The sequence below is a fragment of the Pholis gunnellus genome (assembly GCF_910591455.1).
Source record: "Pholis gunnellus genome assembly, chromosome: 5".
Classification (NCBI taxonomy): domain Eukaryota; kingdom Metazoa; phylum Chordata; class Actinopteri; order Perciformes; family Pholidae; genus Pholis; species Pholis gunnellus.
The window spans coordinates 27,612,091-27,634,069 of NC_136531.1; the positions used below are offsets into that span (position 1 = coordinate 27,612,091).

At 42.9% G+C, this 21,979-nt stretch overlaps 1 protein-coding gene across 4 annotated transcripts in view; it reads right to left on the reverse strand.

Moving 5' to 3' along the window:
- Positions 1–17,453, reverse strand: part of LOC306696503 (uncharacterized protein) — a 76,381-nt gene extending 58,928 nt beyond the window's left edge. For all 4 annotated transcript variants that reach the window (XM_079160140.1, XM_079160142.1, XM_079160141.1 and 1 more), the window contains exon 1: positions 17,283–17,453. The gene's annotated coding sequence lies outside the window, so the exon portion shown is untranslated. The remainder of the gene's footprint in view (positions 1–17,282) is intronic.
- Positions 17,454–21,979: the final 4,526 nt, after the last annotated feature.

Here is a 21,979-nt window from a genome sequence, read left to right on the forward strand (position 1 = left end):
TGGTGGGTCGGGATTGCCCACTATATTACCGGCTGCGGCAGGACAACCAAAGGAGTCCACCAAGAACCAAGTCTGGGTCTAAATTGAAAAGCCATGAAAAAAAACATACTCCAATCATTACATTTCGTCAGGATACTCCTAAAGTGGTGTGTGCGGCACTTGAAGAAAGGAGGGGTAACCCGAGTTCCAATGCAGAGGAGACACTGGACAACTTGTTTTTTGCCTTCCCGTCGGGGCCAGGCACAGATGGTGGGGAGGATGAAGCCTCCTTGCTGCCAAGTTTGAAGGGCCAGTTCGGAACGGCCCAGATGGAGGACCCTAATCTGCTGCCTGCACGCAGCAATGTCGTGGAAATAGAGGGGAAACTAGCTCCAGGGGTGGGTAAGCTAACCTATCCTTATTTTACAATCAAAAGTAAACTGTTGTACTATACTAAAGAGACAGAAGGCCAGAGGAGGGACTTGTTGGTTGTCCCAAAACAGTATGTTTCCACAGTGTTGCACCTAGCCCACAGCCATGTCCTGGGGGCCCACCTCGGAGTTGAGAGGACAAGGCAGCGGATTGCAAGCCGATTCCACTGGCCAGGTGTGGTAAGAGCAGTAGACTATTGTCGTACCTGCATTAAATGCCAAAAGATGAGCTCTATGCCCCATTTTAACAGTCTCCTTATACCTCTCCCTATAATTGATGTGCCATTTTCCCGCATTGCTATGGACTTGGTGGGGCCCCTGGCAAAGTCCGCTAGGGGACATCAGTATATTCTGGTTGTACTTGATTATGCAACAAGGTACCCTGAGGCCATTCCCCTGAGGAACATGACCACAAAAACGATTGCTCGGGAGCTAATCCACTTAGAGTTGGAATCCCCAAGGAGATGCTGACGGACCAGGGCACTCCCTTCATGTCCAAGGTAATGAAAGACCTCTGCCGGCTCTTCAAGGTGAAACAGCTTCGCACCTCTGTCTATCATCCACAAACTGATGGGTTAGTTGAACGTTTTAACAAGACTTTGTTAAGAAGTCAATGTTAAAGAAGGTGGTTGATAAAGATGGTCCTAACTGTGACCAGCTTCTGCCCTATGTCTTGTTCTCAATCAGGGAGGTTCCTCAAGGACTGGCTTCTCCCCCTTTGAGCTGCTATATGGGAGACAGCCCAGAGGTCTCCTCGACATAGCAAAAGAAGCCTGGGAGGAGCAACCAAGTCCTCATTGGAGCCTTGTGGAACATGTGGAGAAGATGCAGGCTCACATGAAGGACGTGTGGCCAATGGTGAGGGAACACATTCTTGGCCTCCTGGCAAGGACCCTACAAGGTGGCAGAGAAGGTAGGCCCAGTCAACTACAAGGTATGTCGTCAGCCTGGGCGACGCAAAACCTCCCAGATCTACCATGTTAACCTGCTGAAAAAGTGGTATGCTCCTCTGTTGTGTTTCCCCTGATGTGTTCCCTTCTTTTCCAGACAGTGAAGTTACTGAAGTAGCATGGTCCTGGCTTATCAAAAGCACAGCTACAACAAATCAGGGAGCTGGTTCAGCAGAATTTGGATGTGTTCTCTGCACAACCTGGGCTCAAATCCTTGATGGAACATCACATTAACACAGAACCAGGCAAGAAGGTAAAATTGCGCCCCGAAGCAAGAAGGGCAGCCATTGAGCAAGAGGTCCAGAAAATGTTGGCTCTAGAGGTGATAGAAGAATCCTACAGTGAGTGGACCAGCCCAGTTGTCCTGGTTCCTAAACCAGACAACACCAACCGGTTCTGTAATGACTGAAATTTCAAAGTTTGATGCTTATCCTATGCCCAGGGTAGATGAGTTGATCGACTGTCTCGGGGAAGCCCGTTTTATCAGCACCCTGGACCTGACAAAGGGATATTGGCAGGTACCCCTGGCGGAAACCTCAAGGGAAAAGACGGCCTTCGCCACTCCATCAGGGCTGTATCACTACACTGTGCTGCCCTTCGGTCTGCATGGAGCCCCAGCCATGTTCCAGAGACTGATGGACAGGTTCCTGAAGCCGCATCGTGAGTATGCAGCTGCGTATCTAGATGATGTGGTAATTCACAGTGACTCCTGGGACAGCCATCTGGTAAGGCTGGCAGCAGTCCTGGAAGCTCTCCGCAAGGCCGGCTTGACAGCAAACCCCAAAAAGTGCAAGCTTGGTCTGGAAGAAGCCAAATATCTGGGCTACACTATTGGGAGGGGCAATGTGAGGCCACAAGACCGCAAGGTCCAGGCGATCCAGGGCTGGCCACGCCCATCCACAAAGGCCAAGGTAAAGATATTTTTAGGTCTGACTAAAAAAAAAAAAAAACTCTGGTCGCTTCATCTCAAACTTCTCTGCTGTAGCATCTCCCCTCACAGACTTGACATAGCAGGCTATGCTAAACTAGCTTAGCAGGAAAAGAACACGCACAAACTCATGCTACAAGCACACCCCGCAGCGTTTAGCTGTTCCCTACTGATTCAAACAGGGCTAAAGCAATCGCCACACAATCCCCATTTTTCCAGACCATAATTCTTGCTTTGTAAAATAAAACGGATACATGAAAACGCGCATGACAGGATGCTTCGTCATTAACGGACAATGCATATAGTCAAAATCAATGTCAAGAGCAAACTCACAAGAACCAGTCACATATATTTATATGACAACATAGCATGACAAATCAATCCAGCAACTCTGCGGCACTAAAACACGCATTCCACCGCACACTCAAGAGCATGGGCCATTCAAGTATTATTCACATCATAGGGAACAATATTAACCATATCATAAAAACGACACCATAGACAAATTAACACAGTAGTAACGCTACTGCAGATGTAAAACAAATGCAGTTCAATTACCAAAGCTGCTGTTCACATTATAAACAATGTCCATCAACATCGGTGCGGTTCAGTTCCAGTAAGAGGTCCTCCTGCGAACGTGTTCGTTGAGTTGTAAATCCACTTGGGTCTCAGCAAAAGTTTATAAAAGCACCGTAGCTTGTAAGTGTCCTGTCGTGCTATAGTGTCTTGTTGCTGCCTTGGTTAGCCACCTCAGGTTAGCAAATCCAGTGTAGCTCCAAACACCAAGACGTTCAGTCGCAAATAAAACGCATTCTTAGTCACAAAATGTGCAACGCTTCTCCGATGCTGTTAGCCAGGAATACCATTCCTACAAATCCTTTTCCTGGCTGGGTCAGGGCTGCTAGCTGTGGGGTTGGCCGACCCTTTCTTACGATGTCCATCTTGTCTGGATGTTAGAGCCAAATATGGTGTTGTTATTCTCTGTGTATACATTGGGTGGCGCTATACTAATGTCCTGTGCTCCATCTATATAGCTATGGAAATCACTGTTGTTGTCAGGTGTTTGACCCCGGAAGGGCAAAGGGTTTTGACCACTTTACACTTTACGGTAACATTTTCACAAGTTTATACAACTGGTGCGTTTAATGTCGGTGGAAAGAACAGGACCGTCTTTATGTTGTTCCACGCGAAAAGGAAATAAACAAACTCTCATTCAACAAACTTGTCTGTGGTGGTGTACCTAATGCAAAGCACATCAAAGGTAATCTAGACGTACAACGAGCGAGTCAACCAGGTCACTCCAGAGGGAACGACACCTCAGTAGCCTACAGAACAAGACTGGGCTTCTTTAACATTAGTCAAAACCTTACTAAAGTTGGAACTTTGTTTGAAAACATCGGCACGTTTGTTTGGAGCTGTTCGGAGTTCTGGCAAGTTTGGAGGACGGAGCTACAGGGCTAATGCTAACGTGGCTGTGGAGCATCGGACCACCGGATCATCTCACGGCGCCCAACGCACAGAGAGGTATGCATAGCGCTTCTCTGTTTATGGCCATTTACATTGTGTCCGCACATAACTGGGCACAAACCCAATGCATTGGTTGCCGAAGCGTGCGGACAAGAACAATAGACTTTGCATTTGACTGTTTGGACATTTGATTGTTTATCATGGAGAACCGTGAGGCGGCGCTGGACGAAATTACCGGGACTGGTGTGCTAACTGATGGTAAACCCAGCACTATGTCTGGTGGTGTTGAAATGCAAAAACGTGTAGTTAAGCTCACTGCAAAAGCGCTTGCTGACAAATTAGAAATGTTGCAAAATAGTAGAAAAGCTAAGCTAAATAAAGCAACCACCATAAGAAAATCAATACAATATTTATTGTCTGGGGATGATAAAACACAGGTATCAAATGTTCTTGGAGGATTTATTGAGGTGTGTGATGAAGCAAAACGCATGCATGAATCTCTGTTGGGTTTACTACCATGTGATGACAGGGAAAAACATTAAACATGATTTAAAGCACAAATGCTGTCTAATGCTGATACAAAACTGTGGGTTTCATCCAATGAAAGTAATGCGTATGAAAATGGTAATGTTGAGGACGGTATTAATCCAAATGACAGTGTTTCTAATGTTGGTAGTAAACACTCAAGTCAAAGGAGTAATAAAAGTGGTAAATCCAGTACCACGTCCTCTGCACTGATAAAGGTGGAGGCAAGCAGAGCTGCACTTGTCACTCGCGCCTCAGCTTTAAAAGAAATACATGCTTTAGAGGAGCAGGAGCAACAGCTGATGAGGAAAAGAGAGCAGCTTGATTTGGAAGCCGAACTAGCTGCTTCCAATGCTATGTTGGCAGTATATCAGGCCTCTGATCTGAACAGTTATTCTCAAGGACCCTCAGATGGCATGGCTTCCTATTTTGAACAGGAAAAAGGAATCTGACAACTGCTTAAACCCTATGGCAAAGGAATACAAACCGGAGGGAAAATCTAAGAAATAAAACAACTTGACAGAATGACCGTTACCACCTGATAAACCATGATCAACGGATGTGCGACCAAAGGAAACTGAGCAATGGTTGAAAGCTGCTTCGCAACATCAATGCAGTCCCAATGAACAACAGCAGGAAAAGAATATACTGGGAACGCATCAGTTTCAGTACCAATTGACGACTGCTCAGTTAAAGGAGCAAGAAAGGCATTCTACAAACCACCATCAAATCAGTCTAAATCCGCTTGGATACATACTTGCCATCATGCACAGGCAAAATGAAATAACAGCAGCTCTGGTGCACCAGCAGAGTTCCTCATCTCTGCCACCATGACAAATTCCCACATTTGAAGGGGACCCTCTCTAGTACAGAGCCTTTATCAAAGCCTTTGAACAAGGAGTAGAGGAAAAGGCAGGAAGAGCAGATTGTTTATATTATTTGGAACAATTTACAGGAGGACAGCCGAGAGAACTGGTGCGCAGCTGCCAGCATATGGCTCCGGAGCGTGGCTATGCCGTGGCTATGCAGTGGCTAAGGGACTTCTACAGGAACACTTTGGAAATCAGTATAAAATTGCCGCTGCATACATGGAAAAGGCATTGACATGGGAAACAATAAAATCTGAGGATGGCAAAGCACTTCAAGCCTATGCTTTATTCTTGCATGGCTGCTGCAATGTCATGGAGGAGCTCCAGTACATGCAGGAACTGGATATGCCTGTACACATGAGAGCAATTATAGCAAAGTTACCATTCCAAATGAGGGATCAATTTGGAGGGATCAAATAGCTCATGGCATTATAGAGACAGCGAACCACAGAGCTCACTTCATGGATCTGGTCATTGAGCGTCGTGTCAGAATTCTTTCTGACCCTCTGTTTGGTGACATACAGGACCCATCAACCGGTGTTACTGGGGCAAGGACTTACGACAGGTTTAAATCCCAGCCCAGCAACAGAGTGAGAGGAAATATTGTTGCCACTACAGTAACCTCTATGGACTGGCCTGAGGAAGCTATGGAACCAACATCAGATACAGGAAAGGCCGAAAAGGCTGATTGCCTTTGCAGTGCCCATAATCACTCATTGGAGGAGTGCAAACAGTTCAAATGAATGAAGCACAAGGAAAAACTTGACTTTCTGAGGGAACAAAGAGTTTGCTTTGCATGCTTGTGTGTTGGTCACATGAGCCGGGACTGCAAAAGGCACTTGTCTTGCAAAGAATGTGGTAAAACCCATCCCACTGTGCTTCATATCAAAGGGTAAATACCAGCTTTGGAACAGTTAAAGGAACCATCTAATGACCAGCCAACTTCACTGAAAACATGTGGACATACAGGGGCCGGGAAGGACCATTGTGGACTATCGATTCTCCCTGGACAGTTGAAATCTGCAAAAGGAAATCACATTATTCAAACGTATGCCTTCCTGGATCCTGGTAGTTCAGCCACATTCTGATCAGAACATCTAATGCAGAAGCTGAATATTACAGGCAAAAGAACCAACTTCTTGTTGCAGACAATGGGGCAGGAAATGGTTGTTCCAGCATACACCTTGAGTGGTTTGGAGATATCTGGTCTGGACATTGATGATTTTTATACCTTACCTTAGATGTTCTAACACAGAGGAACATGCCAGTCACTGCTGATAACATGGTGACACCTGAAGAACTAACTAACTGGCTGTATTTGTCAAAAGTACACAACCCAAGCATAAAGGTAAGCGTGGACCTGTTGATTGGAACTGATGCTCCCAAGATATTGGAACCTTGGGTGGTCAACAGCCGTGGAAATTACCCATATGCTATAAGGACAGTGCTAGGATGGGTTGTCCATTGAATGGAAACAGTGGTGCTTTAGGGACAGAGATTTCCTCTGCTACGGTGAACAGGATAACTGTGTGCAAAAAATGGTGACCAATCACAAACTCAGTGAAAGGACTGACGAAAAAGAAATGTCCAGAGAAGACCTCAAGTTTCCCGAAACCATGGAGCGCTCATCAGTACGGCAGGATGGTAAATATTGTTTGAAGTTGCCCTTCAGGAACCAAGAGGTCTATCTGCCCAATAACTTTGCTGTGGCTAAACAAATGATTCAGGGTTTGAGAAAAAGGTTTCTTAACAACAAGCATTTGCACTAGGAGTATGCAAGGGGACATGAACAAGCTCATCAGTAAGGCCTATGAGCAAGTACTGTAATGGTAAAATATATTTTAGGACTTAAGGAGACAGCTAATGGAGGAGTAGCAGAACAATTGACTGGAAATAATTGTCTACGCTCATTATTTTTACCTGATATGGAGTAAAGAAAGTTGAAACTATGCAGTAATGAGGAACTTGTGTTTGAAATATCTTTCTTACCTTCAGATGTATCGAAACTGAGGAAGGCCAGCTGCATGAACCAGATAAACCCAGATCAGACAGCCTGTGTGCAAAACATCACCTCCCTATGTATGATTTATCTCTGTACGTATAAAAGGATGTGGTGTCTTGTATTTGGTTGAAGTATTTTCCACAGACTACTGAACACGTAGCTGTTGTTTTTCCTTCCCTCTTGCAAGCAAATAAACAGACAAAGACAACTTTGAATCTTTTGGAGACTTGTGAATTAACTCTCTTCTCCCGATTAACATAGAAATCTTCCATCACAGTACCTCAGCAAGAACTGCATTGTGGGAAAGAGAAGGTGTGGTACATCCCCCACCATGGGGTCCACCATCCGAGGAAGGGATCCCTTCAAGTGGTGTTGGACGGTGGAACTATGTTCCAGGGAACTCTTGAGAGTTGGAGGAAGGTTGAGCAGAGGAGCAATGCATGATGAAGTCAGACATCCACTCATCCTCTGCAAGGATCAGGTATCTATGCTCATTCTCAAGCATATACACCAGAATCTGGGCCATGGTGGACGGACTTATACACTGTCCACGGTGAGGAAGAGGTTTTGGATCACCAAGGCCAATTCCGCTGTCAGAAAGATCATTGCTGAATGCAGTTTTGGTAGACGCTACAATGGAAGAGCAGTAGAACAAAAGATGGCAGATCTTCCTATGAGTAAACCAGCTTTGCCACCTGAAGTGTTAAAGCCTCATGACCAGTATGGGAGAAGACGATGGAGGCAGGTGCAGTACCTCTCGGATCTTTTCTGGAAGAGATGGGTAAGGGAGTACTTACCCTTGCTCTAAGAGAGGCAAAATGGAACCAGAGGAAAAGGAGTTTGGTTGCTGGAGATATTATGGTAATCACTGATCCTTCAGCTCCTCGTGGTTTATGGCCACTTGGCAAGGTTCTGAAAGTTTTTACGGACAAAAAGGGACTAGTGTGTTCTGTGAGATTACAGACCAAATCCAACATCTTTGAAAGGCCAGTCACAAAACTCTCTTTGCTACAGGGAATGTAAATTGATTTGTCTGTAATGCACTTGGTCATAACTTAACATTTTTGGCTCCTTTGTTGTATTTTGTTTGAATTGTTATGTCTGTCTGGGTTAACAATTAGGGGCCGGTGTGTTAGAGCCAAATATGGTGTTATTCTCTGTGTATACATTGGGTGAAGCTATACTAATGTCCTGTGCTCCGTCTATATAGCTATGGAAATCACTGTTGTGGTCAGATGTTTGACCCCGGAAGGGCAAAGTGTTTTGACCGCTTTACGGTAACAGTTTCACGAATTTATACAACTGGTGCGTTTAATGTCGGTGGAAAGAACGGGACCGTCTTTACGTTGTTCCACGCGAAAAGGAAATAAACAAACTCTTATATATATATATATATATATATATATATATATATATATATATATATATACACACACACACACACACATACACATATACAGTGCCTTGCATAAGTATTCACCACCCTTGGACTTTTCTACATTTTGTCATGGTATAACCACAGATTCAAATTTGTGTAATGGACCAACACAAAATAGTCCATCATCTGGAAGTCGGGGGAAAGTTTACATGGATTTCAAAAGTGTTGAGTGCATATATATTCACCACCAAGTCCATACTTGGTAAAAAAAAAACTTTCGCTGCAATTACAGCTGCAAGTCTTTTGGGGTATGTCTCTACCAGCTTTGCACAGTGGCGGGCCATCAGGGCCTGCAAAGCCTTCTCTGCTGGCCTAAACAGAATCACAAAGTTGTAGCTATTTTATAATTTAATATTTTTTCTTAAATACATTTAATTTTTTCTTATATGTATTATAATTTATAAAAATATTTTTCCCATTATCTTATTTTCTCATTGCACAGCTACTGTGCTCCTCAGTTGCTCTGCTTCCAGTGCAGCTTGTTTTAAGTAGAGCTTTTATCCAATCAGATTTCACCTCTGTGTCTCTAGGTAAGAAGAGAGGCCCAGGCCTGCAGACTCACCCAGTGCTTCCATGTGCAGTTTAAGTTGAATGGGGACGATATTGTTGATTGACATAGTCTTCAACCAATCAGATCTTTACTTTGAGATTCATGGACGCACCAGAGCGGTTTGCAGGCCTAGTGTTACGTCAGCATTACTGCAGCTCAGAGTCCAGATGCCTCTCTGCCGCAAGGGTGCAGAGTGTGCTGTGATTGGTCAATGGGCGGGCACGTGACTATGTGCCCACGAAACATAATGCTTGCTAGCAGAGCTTTGGTTGTAGCAGACAGAGTTCAAGTGGAAATATTTGAAAGACATTTTACCTAGCTTTGTTTTTTTAATATGAAATGGTGGAAGGAGGAGAAACGGATTTAGTGGCGGAGTTACTGGGAACGCTTTTCTCAAGAAGGACATTTCTGAACAAACTGGACAGTAAGAAACAACCCCACAGCTAGCAGCCCTGACCCAGCCAGGAAAAGGATTTGTATGCAGAAGCATTGCACATGTTATGGCTGGGAATGTGTTTCATTTTAACTGAGCGTCAGTACTTTTGGAGAGACTCGAGTGGATCTACAACTCAACGACCACGTTCGCAGGGAAACAGCTCCACAACCGTGGCCCGCCCTTCGCCGGTCCACGGCCGGTCCACGGCCGAAGACGACCACCGGTGGCGGAAGACCGACGACGCTTGGTGAAATATAACTGTGGAGGCTCGACTGGCATCGATGACTCGAGAAGGACTTCTTACTGGAACTGATGTACTGGGATTAAACTCTTTGTCAACAAAGAAAGGAGGATAGACAGCATTTGGTAAGTGAAGTTCGTTTGTTTACCTCTACTGTTCATTTGTCTAGCGTGGCGTTTTTATGAATAATATTTGAATGGCTCGTGCTCATGTGGTGGAATGCGTGGATCCGCTGTAGGTCTGCTGGATTGATTTGTTGCTTTGTTGTCATACGAATATATGCACTGCTCTTGTGAGTTTGTCATTGTGTTACATTGATTTGGACTGTATTGTCCGTTAATGACGCAGCGTCCCGTCATGCTCGTATTCATGTATCTGCATTTCGTGTTTTGTATGCTAGGTGTTGAACTTCATGTAACATTTTATTTTATTAGTCAAATGTTGCAGTGTTATGTGAATATGCGGCTTTTACACAAAACAAATAATAACCCGTAGCTGTGACGTCATAATGAGGTTATTAGAAGTGTAGAACAGCACTGAAGGCCCAGGTATAAAATCCACGGCCCGCCACTGGCTTTGCACATCTACAGATGGAAATATTCGTCCAGTCTTCTTGGCAAAACAGCTGAAGCTCAGTCAGATTGGATGGAGACCATCTGCGGACAGCAATTTTGAAGTCTTGCCATAGATTCTTAATTGGATCTAGGTCTGGGCTTTGACTGGGCCATTTAAAGACATTAACGTGCTTTTATCTAAACCAGGGGTCGCCAATAGGCGGACCGCGGTCCGGATCCGGACCCAGACGCTGTCCTATCCGGACCCGGACGTGTAACTGATGGATAATTGAGAATTATACATTTTGGCGGAGCGCTTCTATTTTAACCTGCACAGCTTTTCCAGCCTTTACGGCACTCGATCAGTAGTCCAGGAAATACACCGACCAATCACATACGTTGTAAATCATCTCACGTGACGCTACTCAGCCAATCAAATGTCTGTATTCTGAAACGCATCGTGATCCGAGTGAGATTTGCACACAGACGGGTGAGACGGAGAGAGAGCAGTTTGAGAAGTTAAGTCAGAGAATTTCACATGGCGTGCTCTAAAAAGAGAAGTGGACCACGAAAACAGAGCTTTTAATAAAGAATGGACGAACTCTTATTTGTTCATTCTTCCTGCTGGCGCTACTAAACGACGCACGTGTTCAGATACCGTGGCCATTATTAAATGCGCCGATGTGAAACGCCACTACGAGACCAAACACACATCTTTAGACCAAACACTCCAATCTGAACTGAGGGCAAGATGTTGAAATGTGTAGAGATTGTTTATTATAAAGTTCACTGAGACAGTTATGATGTGAAATGGATTTAATAAAAGAGAAGAAAAGAGTTCACTCCAGCCACACTTTCCTTTTTTCCTTTTCATTAATTTTTAAAAAAAATCAAGCAATTTCTTTTAAGATTCAAGTTTTTCAAAAATTCATTTGTGTATTTAATTTTAGATGGAGCCCTTATTTTACTTGAAATGAGAGAACAACATTTATTTTTGTATTTCTATGTATTATTTATAATCCATCCAGTTAAATTTTAAAACGTAATTATATATTATATTTTAAAATATAATTGATGTGTACTTTCTTTATTTGAGTTGACAGTTGTTGACTACACAGAGACTATGTTACTACTAGGCTTCTTGAATATATATATTGCACTAAATAGCGCAAGTTAGATATTGTAATGTTCCGGACCTTTGCACGAGGAGATTTTCTCAATCTGGACCTTTCGGAATTGTAATTGAATACCCCTGATCTAAACCATTCCGTTGTAGATCTGGCTGTATGTTTAGGGCCATTGTCCTGCTGGAAGATGAACCTCCACCCCAGTCTCAAGTCTTTTGCAGAATGCATCAGATTTTCTTCAAGGATTTCCCTGTATTTGGCTCCATCCATCTTTCCATTAATTCGGACCAGTTTCCCTGTAGCTGCTGAAGAGAAGCATCCCCACAGCATGATGCTACCACCCGCATGGTTCACTGTTGGGATGGTGTGCTCAGGGTGATGGGCAGTGTTGGGTTTCCGCCAAACATTGCATTTTGCATTGAGGCCAAAAAGTTCAATTTTGGTCTCATCTGACCAGAGCACCTTCTTCCACATGTTTTCTGTGTCTCCCACATGGCTTGTGGTTCACTTTCAACAACGGCTTTCGTCTTGCCACTCTTCCATAAAGGCCAGATTTGTGGAGTACACGACTAATAGTTGTCCTGTGGACAGATTCTCCCACCTCAGCTGTGGATCTTTGCAGCTCCTCCAGAGTTACCATGGGCCTCTTGGTTGCTCCTCTGATTCATTTCCTCCTTGTCCGGGTTGTCAGTTTGGCTGGACGGCCTTCTCTTGGTAGGTTTGCGGTTGTGCCATATTCTTTCCATTTTCTGATGATGGATTTTATGGTGCTCCGTGAGATGTTCAAAACTTGGGATATTTTTTTATAACCTAAGCCTGATTCATACTTCGCCACAGCTTTATCCCTGAGCGGTTTGGTGAGCTCCTTGGTCTTCATGATGCTGTTTGTTCAGTAATGCTCTCTAACAAACTCTGAGGCCTTCACAGAACAGGTTTATTTATACTGAGATTACATTTTAGACATGTGGACCCTATTTACTAATTATGTGACCTGCAAATGTGACTTGTGAAGGCAATTGGTCGCACCAGATCTTTGTTAGGGGTTTTACAGTAAAGGGGGTGAATACATATGCACTCAACACTTTTCAGATTTTTATTTGTAAATAATTTTGAAATCCATGTAAACTTTACCCCGACTTCCAGATGGACTATTTTGTGTTGGTCCATTACACAAAATTCAATGAAATAAATTTGAATCTGTGGTTATACCATGACAAGATGTAGAAAAGTCCAGGGGGGGTGAATACTTATGCAAGGCATAAGTATATGCCCTGCATAAGTATGTATGTATGTATGTATATACATACATACATACATACATACATACATACACACACACACACACACACTGTATATATACATACACACATATATTTATTTATTTATCAATGAATCTTTCTTGTAGAGAAAAGATACTTGCAATCCTAAGGCAGAGGAAATCAATCAAGACAGTTAACCAAAACAAATGTCAGCAAATGTTTTTATTAACTTGCAGTATTTGAATATTAACATATTCAAATACTTTACATTATTTTCTATAAGTGTCCCCCCCCCTGCAGGCACATTTTCTCCAAAATTGCCCAAATCACATTGAGAAAATTATGAAAAGAGAAACCGTTATCAATAATGTTAACATAAGGATTCAAACTTAGAAAATTGACAACTTTTACACAGCAGAATATACACAAATTCACAGAAATCATTTACATGGATGTCTTATTGTGGGTTTAAATAAATAAAAGAAAAAGGTGTGTGACATCTCTGTGACAGCAACAAAAACACATCAAAAAGATCTACTGGTTGTCTTATTAGTAAAGGCTTTGTATAGGATGAGAGCTAATGTAACTGTAACCGTAAGTACAAGGTGGTCAAATGGAGATATTACAAATGGACTAATAGCTTACTTCCAAGCTACGGTTGCTGAATGTTTGGCCATCGTTCTCCCCCTCAGCTTGATGAACTGAGCCGTTTGCTCCTGGCTCCCTAAAACAAAATGTAGCGTTAGTTTTGGTTCACCCCACAAAACAAAAGTAGCAAAATAACCAAGTTCAGTTTATTTGTGTACTTAATCTCAACATTTGTAACGTTACCAGACTTTGAAAGTGATATTTCAGGTTCACAACCTGTCTACCTGAGCTCACGTTGGTCCGTTAATGGACATAATATTTAGTATAAACCATCTGTAAAATCGTTACAATCTCAGTAAGATATTAGTCAACCTCTGAGGTTTGAAAGGGAAGTTATTAAAAGTTACTTTTCAAGGCTAAATAACTACAGTCGTGTTGGGAAAAAAACAAAAACTAAGGAATGTTTTGCTCCAAAGGCCTGTGTCCTCATGTGAAACTTTGTGTGAACTTCCTCTGACACTAAGTGTCTCAGCTGGTTTTGTGATTAGGTGTCACAGATGACTACTTGGTGAGCATTTCATCTGTTTGTCCTAAATAAGAGATAATAAACCTGTTGAGCATGTCAGTGTTTACGCAGAGCTGATTTGCAACCATGACGTTTCTTGATTAGGATAAGATGACCTTTAACAGAACGCATTGTCAAAGAAACGTTTCCAAAAGTGATGTTCCAGACCTTATGCAAAGTACTCTGTGCGAACGCCTTTGCCTGTTTTCTCTCTTTCTGCCAGGGACTCAGAGACAAACCTTTGAGCAGCCTTGATAAATATTCTGTATGTGAATCAACTCTGTCTCCTTCTTGCAAGAATAAATGTCCAGTGATAATGATTTTTACATCGGTCTCGAGTGAATTTTTCTAACAGGTCGGATGCAGGCAGACGAGCTGCCGCTAATAGCGCAGCGGCTAACGTTAGTTAGCTTGTCAGTTACCAACTGATCATTTTAACACAGGTGATGTTATAAGATCGCTTTTTTTGTTTTAACATTTGTATCGGTGACATTCGAATGAGTTGAAACCCAATACTTACATTTAAGAGTGAATACTGCGGCTTCTCCAGCTGCTGCTTCAATGGCTGCCATGTTGGTTAAAATACAATTTTCATCGGTGCGCAATGCATCTTGGGATATGCTGGGCCGCAAAGGATACATCAGATATGTCCTCCGAATCTGGGAGCTGAAGGCTGCATTCGTTGGCTGCATTTGAAGGAGTCTTCGAGATGGGACAGCTTAGTCGCAGCCGCTGTGATGCAACCAGTCTACAAATGCAGCCTCCGAAGGATGGAGTTGCTGAATTGAGACACAGCTAAAGTCTTTTCCTAAACCTAACTTCCTGTAAAGACAAAACGTTTCTAAAGACACTATGCATATAACAAGCATATATTGACACGCCGTCCCTGACTAAAATTGACGCTAAAGGGGTACCTAGAGCAGCGAATGAGTTGGGACAGCAATACCTGCCTTATTTGTCTAGATTTGAGGTGGCACAGTGACAGTGGGATTACATATGTTTTGACTGTAGTGGCAAGTGGACAATTGAAGAGATACAGCTTTAATAAGAGCTTTAGAGCATCATCTCTGCCACTGCTTTCAAATGTACATTTAGTACAGCCAGCACAACTAACATGATTGGAAGACACTAAACTTGAACAACCCTATTATTACTAGAGCTGAAGGACAGTGATACTTTCTGTTAATTGCTTAATTTTTCATCAGTTGAAAAAAGCTAAATCACTACGCTGAACCTTCTCAAACTACTATCACATAACATTTAAATAAAAACGTCCAGCCGGGGACACAGCCAACCATGGAGCTTGTTAACAGGCAGGAGGCAGCAGGCTCACCTTTCCTTCATAGAAATACTTGGCGAACGCCACCACTGCATCACATTACAGCAACACACACCGACACAGAGCTGGTATCACTGCACACACAGTCACACAACAGGCATGACACACAAAGCTGTGTATGAAAGACAGCAGTCAAAGTTACTCTCAGCCTATCGCTGCATTGCACACAAAGGACACCCCCGATGCAGGAAAAGTGGTTGCCATAGAAATAAACAGACTGCTTAGTCATTCTGAGAGAAGAGGGCTGCGACTGTGTGAGTGACTTAATAACCAGCTTGTGTCATTCCCGCCTACAGTCACTGCGGAGGTATGTATGTGTGTGAGCATGTTTGGATGTGCATTTCATTTTATTCTGACGTGACAGAAACAGTGCATGTGAGGTTGCAGCAGGAAACGTGACACTACTGACAGGGTGTGTGTATTGTGTGTACACACACTATGATTCATCAAAGAGGATCGTAGAGGAACTGCGCTGGTGAGAGACATAACCAGCTAGCTGTCCCTCTCCAGCTCTGATACCACCACTATCTTAATGGATCAATACTTGGATATATGGCAGTGGACGAGGACTCATTTGGACGGTTGCAGTGACGTACTGTAGTAGTGATTATACAAGTGGGTAAACTAGGACGCTATTTACTTCTACCCATTAATGATCGGCAATCAAAACAAAAATGGCCAAATTGCAATAAAGTATAGTAGAAAACCGGGTTGAGATAGGTCATTCACCACAACCCATATTATTAGGCCATACCACTAATTCATTATGATTCTGATTCATGTTCCAACTTGCCCAGTATTTGGTACTGCTCCCTAAAGAGCCCTGCAGTAGTGCTTGTGAGGGTGGATATGAAGTGTTTCCCGTCATTGAAATATAGGACAAGAACACGTAATCTGTCCATACATGGTCAGAAATGTTTACACAGTCTGATAGTGTTTCTGAACCAAATTTCTGAAAGGAGAACTCACTCAGCCCTGTGAACAAACCCTGTTGGCAATTATTTCAAAAATGTCATTGTTTTTAACAAAGTTTTGGCAGTGTATAAAATATGACCTACAAATATGGAGCTTTTCAAATCATCAGAAACATCTCAGTCTTTCACTGCTCCTATGATACCTCTCTCTGCCTCTGTTAGATGTGTTGCTGCTTTCTAAACTGCTGTGTGATCCTGTTTATACAGACTGAGCCTGCTCTTGGAACAGTGACGCCTCGTCTCCTGCATCATTAGAAGGTTATGTCATCCTCCGATGGTAATAATCATCACTTGTTCGAGTTAATTCATTACTTACATTAAGGTCTCATGCCTGAACTTAAAAACATTTTAATTTAAATGTATGCATATTAGCTACTTTGGACAAAGATGTTGATGTTAGTAATTTGGATTTAACAAAATTAATATTGTAAGCATGTAATGCAAGTCTGCATTGGCTTTTATATTAAATCGCACTGAAACACAGACAACTGTAAACCTGCCACATGCAGTCAGTGAAACAATGCTTCGACTGCACTTACGTACATTTTAAAGGGATTTAGTTGCATTTTCAATCATCTCAACAAAGCATCTGGAAACCATCAAACCCACTAGAGGAAAGACCATAGGACTGCTTTGTATATTCATTTCAGCCAAAGCACCATCACCTTTGCAATTACTAATATCATGAATCAGGAATTTGCCCTGGGCATTTACATTAACTTGCAGGATTTCTCAACACTGTACTGAAAAATGGAAAGCATACACGACAGGAAAAAGTTCAAAAAATGGACATGACATCCAAATGTATCGTAATTATACTATTTTGTAGGGGAAAAAAAGTTGTTATGTTAAATGATTGACTTGTTTTGCACCAGCCAACATCTCAAAGTGTACCTACCATTTACTTTCTAATAGACCTTTGCTCCAGAATGCGCGTGCACACACACACACACACACACACACACACACACACACACACACACACACACACACGAAGTGGAAAACCCACAATACACACGTGCTGATCCCGTGCATAACTGTTGCCACAGCCATAACTTACTCTCAGCTTCTTTTCAGACTTCACTGCCACAGAAAAACACATCCAGATAAAAATCATGGAAGCTCGACGCTCACACTCCTCGCTTCAGACGACTGACACGCACTTGGCTGGCGTCCCACCTCGACACACATCCTCCTCACTGCACTGCACGTCCACGCGTCGTATCTTATCCCATCACTTCTGTGTGTGAAAGAGTGTTTGTGAGCACAGGCGAGGTAAGACTACGCAGGCTGTGACGATGGTCGAGAGAGAGGGAGGAGACAAGAGAGAGCGAGGGAGAGAGATACACATCCCTCTTTGGTTCTGAAACACGAGCATTCTGCTCAGTGCTGCAGTAACAAGAACACACACACACACACTTTCCTCAAAGTCTAGTGTGGAGGGGGGAAAGTCAGTCCCATGTCTATGTTTACACAGAGAGAGAGAGAGAGAGAGAGAGAGAGAGAGAGAGAGAGAGAGAGAGAGAGAGAGAGAGAGAGAGAGAGAGAGAGAGAGAGAGAGAGAGAGAGAGAGAGAGAGAGAGAGAGAGAGAGAGAGAGAGAGAGAGTGTGTGTGAGTGAGTGAGTGAGTGAGTGTGTGGGAGAGGGGGTAACCTAACCTCCACCCTCCACCCCCCAAATAAGTAGGAGGGGCCAGTACTGACCGACCGGTCCAAATGGGTTGGCTGTTGCTAAGCAGCACTGGGCCCCCTCCTTGCTGAGGGGAAACAGAGAGGGTGGCTTTGGACTGAAGAAGAAAGGGGAAATGAGAGTAATGGAAAAGTAACCCATGTAATCTGATGGAGAGGGAGGTGGGAGGAGAAGTAGAGGGACTAGGGGAGGAGTATAAAGGCACTGGTGAGCCAATCCAAGTAAAATTACAGAAAATTGCTAATATACAGTATGTCCTGCCATAGGACAGAATAACAACCAAACCAGTGGATCAGCAAAGGTCTTGATCCAAGAACTAAACTACCAGTGGTGATGATTTTTTACTTTTCCAACGAGTGCACACCATATTCTTACAACATTCTGCATCTAAAATACCTTTACATTTTGGTCTAAAACACAAATTGGGTTTTACAAGAATAGAAGAAAAATCAGTCATAACAATTGCCTCCGTCGACAGCTATGAGGTCAATGGCGTCCGGTCCTTGGTAAACAGGCTTTTTGCTAAAAACAAAACAAAAACACTGTCTCTTTGAAGTGAAACCGTGTGAAACTGACAATTATTAAGACAACTATCTCTGGTGGTGAAGATGTGCCAGGTGAGGAGAGCAGAGTGTGGCCACAATGGTGCGCTCTGTGGCGCTCTGGCGGACAGATAGTTGTTGACGGCAAAGATTTTACACACAAAAAACATATGTAGACTAAATATGATACACTAATTCTGTCACTCTCCAACAGGGTGAGGCTGTCAGAAGAACCCATTCTGCAGAAAGAGGTCCTGTCATAAATGAGCCAGCACCTGGGCCTGTTGGGTCCAAGGGTTGTGCAGCATGTGGGCATTTTGTTCCTATTTAATGAGTGATGGGTGTCAACTAAAATGGATAAGATGCATAAGTTTTGCTCCATTTTGGAGACATTTGTGAACATCTGAAATGTCACCATTGTATTACCTAGAAGCACTTATGAGACTTCCTGAACTTAAGTGACAAAAAACATAGACTGCTATAAGAAATGGACCTTGTGAAGTTAAGTACAATCAAACGCTGAATAAGACATTTTAGGCAACCAAAACGGTTACAATTAACTTTAATGAACTGAAAACACACTGTGAAAGGATTAAAGTGGTAAGAAGAAAACGCGGACAACACCCAAACGGAGAGGGTCGTCGCAGCGACCTGTCAATCAGAAGGTAGGATAGGCCCTAGAGCAGGGGTGGGCAATTATTTTTCCCAAGGGGCCACAAGAGTTAAAATGAGCTCCACCTTAAACATCTGCAGCAGGAATAATGATACAAAAAATATACATATGCAATATTCATATATAATAGTAAAACACAGACAGGGATCATGTTTCTTCAAAATTAGTACTTTTATTCCTATTGTTTGTAGTCCAATTACCTAATTTTCTATCTTTCAGTTCAGTGCAAGAACTCTAGTCTGTGTTGGGCTTGAACGAGTGCGCTGAAGTCAGGTTGAATGTCTGAGGTGGAGATGTCAAGGATCAGGTGATCGTCAGTGAGAGAGGATCTAGATTTGTTAAACTTCATCACGGAGAATGTTTGTTCACATTTGTAGGTCGATAGATAGATGGATAGGTACTTTATTCATCCCGCAAGGGGAAATTTGTTCGCTACAGCAGTAAAAAATATACTTAAGCAATCAAAGTGACAGAGTAAAAAAAACAAAAATTATTAAGTATAAAAATGCACAATATATACAGTAAAATAGTATAGTATTAAATTAACTAAATAAACAGTAGTGCAAAGATTTACCGACAGCAAACAAACAGTGTAGCGGTGTGGTTATTGTACAGTCTTATTGCAATGTATGGGCAGGAATGTTCTCCTGTATCTGTCTTTGTGACAGCGGAGCTGGATGAGTCCACTCTGCATCAGTCAAATTTTCATATTCCTCCATGTGTTTCATCTCATAATGGCTATTCCCATTGTGATACTTAAATACTACGATCTGTTCTCCACAAACTAAGCACGTGGCTTTACCTTCGACTTCAGTAAATAAATACTTAGAAGTCCATGTTTTGCTAAAAACTAAATATTTATTTTTTTAACACAGGCTGACATTTTTGAGGGCTAACAGCTAACTCAAATCTCCACTAAACTCAGTTTGCCAACTCATTGCAGTGGCGCTGCTGCTCGCACACATTTACCAACGTACTAACGTACGTAAATTGAGGGGGAAAAAACAGCAACAGTCGCTTTCAAAATTAAAGCAATGCAGCTATATTCCGTAGATGATGTAAACTTATTTACGTTTTATTCCTAATTTCCCATTGACGTCCCACGGGCCGGTCGGCGACAGCCAAATTGCATGCCTAGAGCATACCCTGCTTTACTGTCTCTTACTCCAAATTAGACCATGATTTACTAAATAAATGTGTAATGAAGACTTAAAAACTATCAGTTGAGATCATAAACTAATGTTAACAGAGGTAATATATCAAGGGAGAAGAAGTGTTCTTTTGTCATAGACTATGCAATCTGACTTTATTTTGGAAACTAGAGGAGACGCCCCCTGTTGACCATTTGAAAGAATGCAAGTTTAAAGCACTTCTGCTGCATTGGCTTTGAGGATGCCGCCTGACAAAAAGTGACAATGAGTGGGCAAATAACACAATATGCATTAAAGAGAACATATCATGACAACTCAGTTTGTTGTCAGCTGCCTCGATCAGAAAACATGTGATTGAACAAGCCATTAAGATTTAGATCATTAGAATATACCGCCCATGGCTTGAGAGACATATTTTTCTGCAAGCCCATCAGAGTAGAATGGGCTTTTTCAGGTGAGGGGGCCTGAAAGAGACAGTCGCAAAAATGGAGCGTTTCAGAAAGAGGGTGACTATAGGTATATTCAGACAGACATGAGATAATACTGCATATTATGTCCTCTACCAACTAGCAGGCAATGCAGGTCGACAGGTACTCTACACCCGCAGCAGAGAGGAGAGAGATTAGTTCGGGAATAGTCAATGGGGTTCAACTTACAGAACGGCGGCAGAGGCTACCGAGGCAGAAGACAATACAGACTGACAACCCAGGCCTGCAGAACCAGAGTTAATATACTGCTGGTGGTAATGAGCCAGATTGTCAGCAGCTGTGCATCAATCAGGGGTGTGGCAATGGGAGGTGTCCGAGGGCAGGCCCGAGAAAACAACACCAAGCACATGGCATAACAAAACAAACAGGGGAATGACAGACACATGAGGAGAGGAGATTGGGTCGAAACGGAGGTTAACACACAATGGGTCATGTAAATCAATGCAATAGAGGCTTCTTAGTTTGCTCAGCTGTCTTTTAATGGATCACCGTGTGTCTCATTCTACATGCCGTTTGGAACTTCCCATATAAACCCCAGTATATGCGCAAGCGCATTAGACTACCGTATATGACATCTCCCCCTCTTTTGAGTGTTATGTCAACAACATCAAGGAACATTTTAACTGAAAATGGCTATTCAGACAGCACATAGCGTAAACCAAGATTAACTCAAATCAACTCATTTCAACATAACCTGGGCCCTATTCCTCGTACGTGGCTAACTGAGTTAGCCGGATCATTTCCAGGATGAGATTACATAAGTGAGGCTTTTCGGTTCCTCGAAGCAAGTTTGGAAAAATCACCATAGCAACACATCCATAAACCTGAACCTGCTCCAGAGCAGGCTTGAGCTAGATCCGCTGGATAAGCTGCCACTCCCCCGGGGAAAAGTGTCAGCTCCCTTCCTCAGAGATCCATCGATGAGGAAGCGATATTAGTCAGATTAGCGTTTTATAGGGAGAGAGTTCTTCGAGATCGCCAAGATCCGTTATCACATCATGATGACTTCCTGTACGAGCGCTATCGATTCTGCCGACAAGGAATCATTTATTTAAAGACCTTCTCGAGCCCTACATTGAACACCACACGCTGCAGCCGAGCATTGACTGTCTCACAGACTGTATCACAGCCTCGCGCTGTGTAGCGAGTGGTTCATGTTTGTACAGTGTCGGCGATGTGGAGAACATAGAGAAAGCCGCTGCATGCCGTGTTGT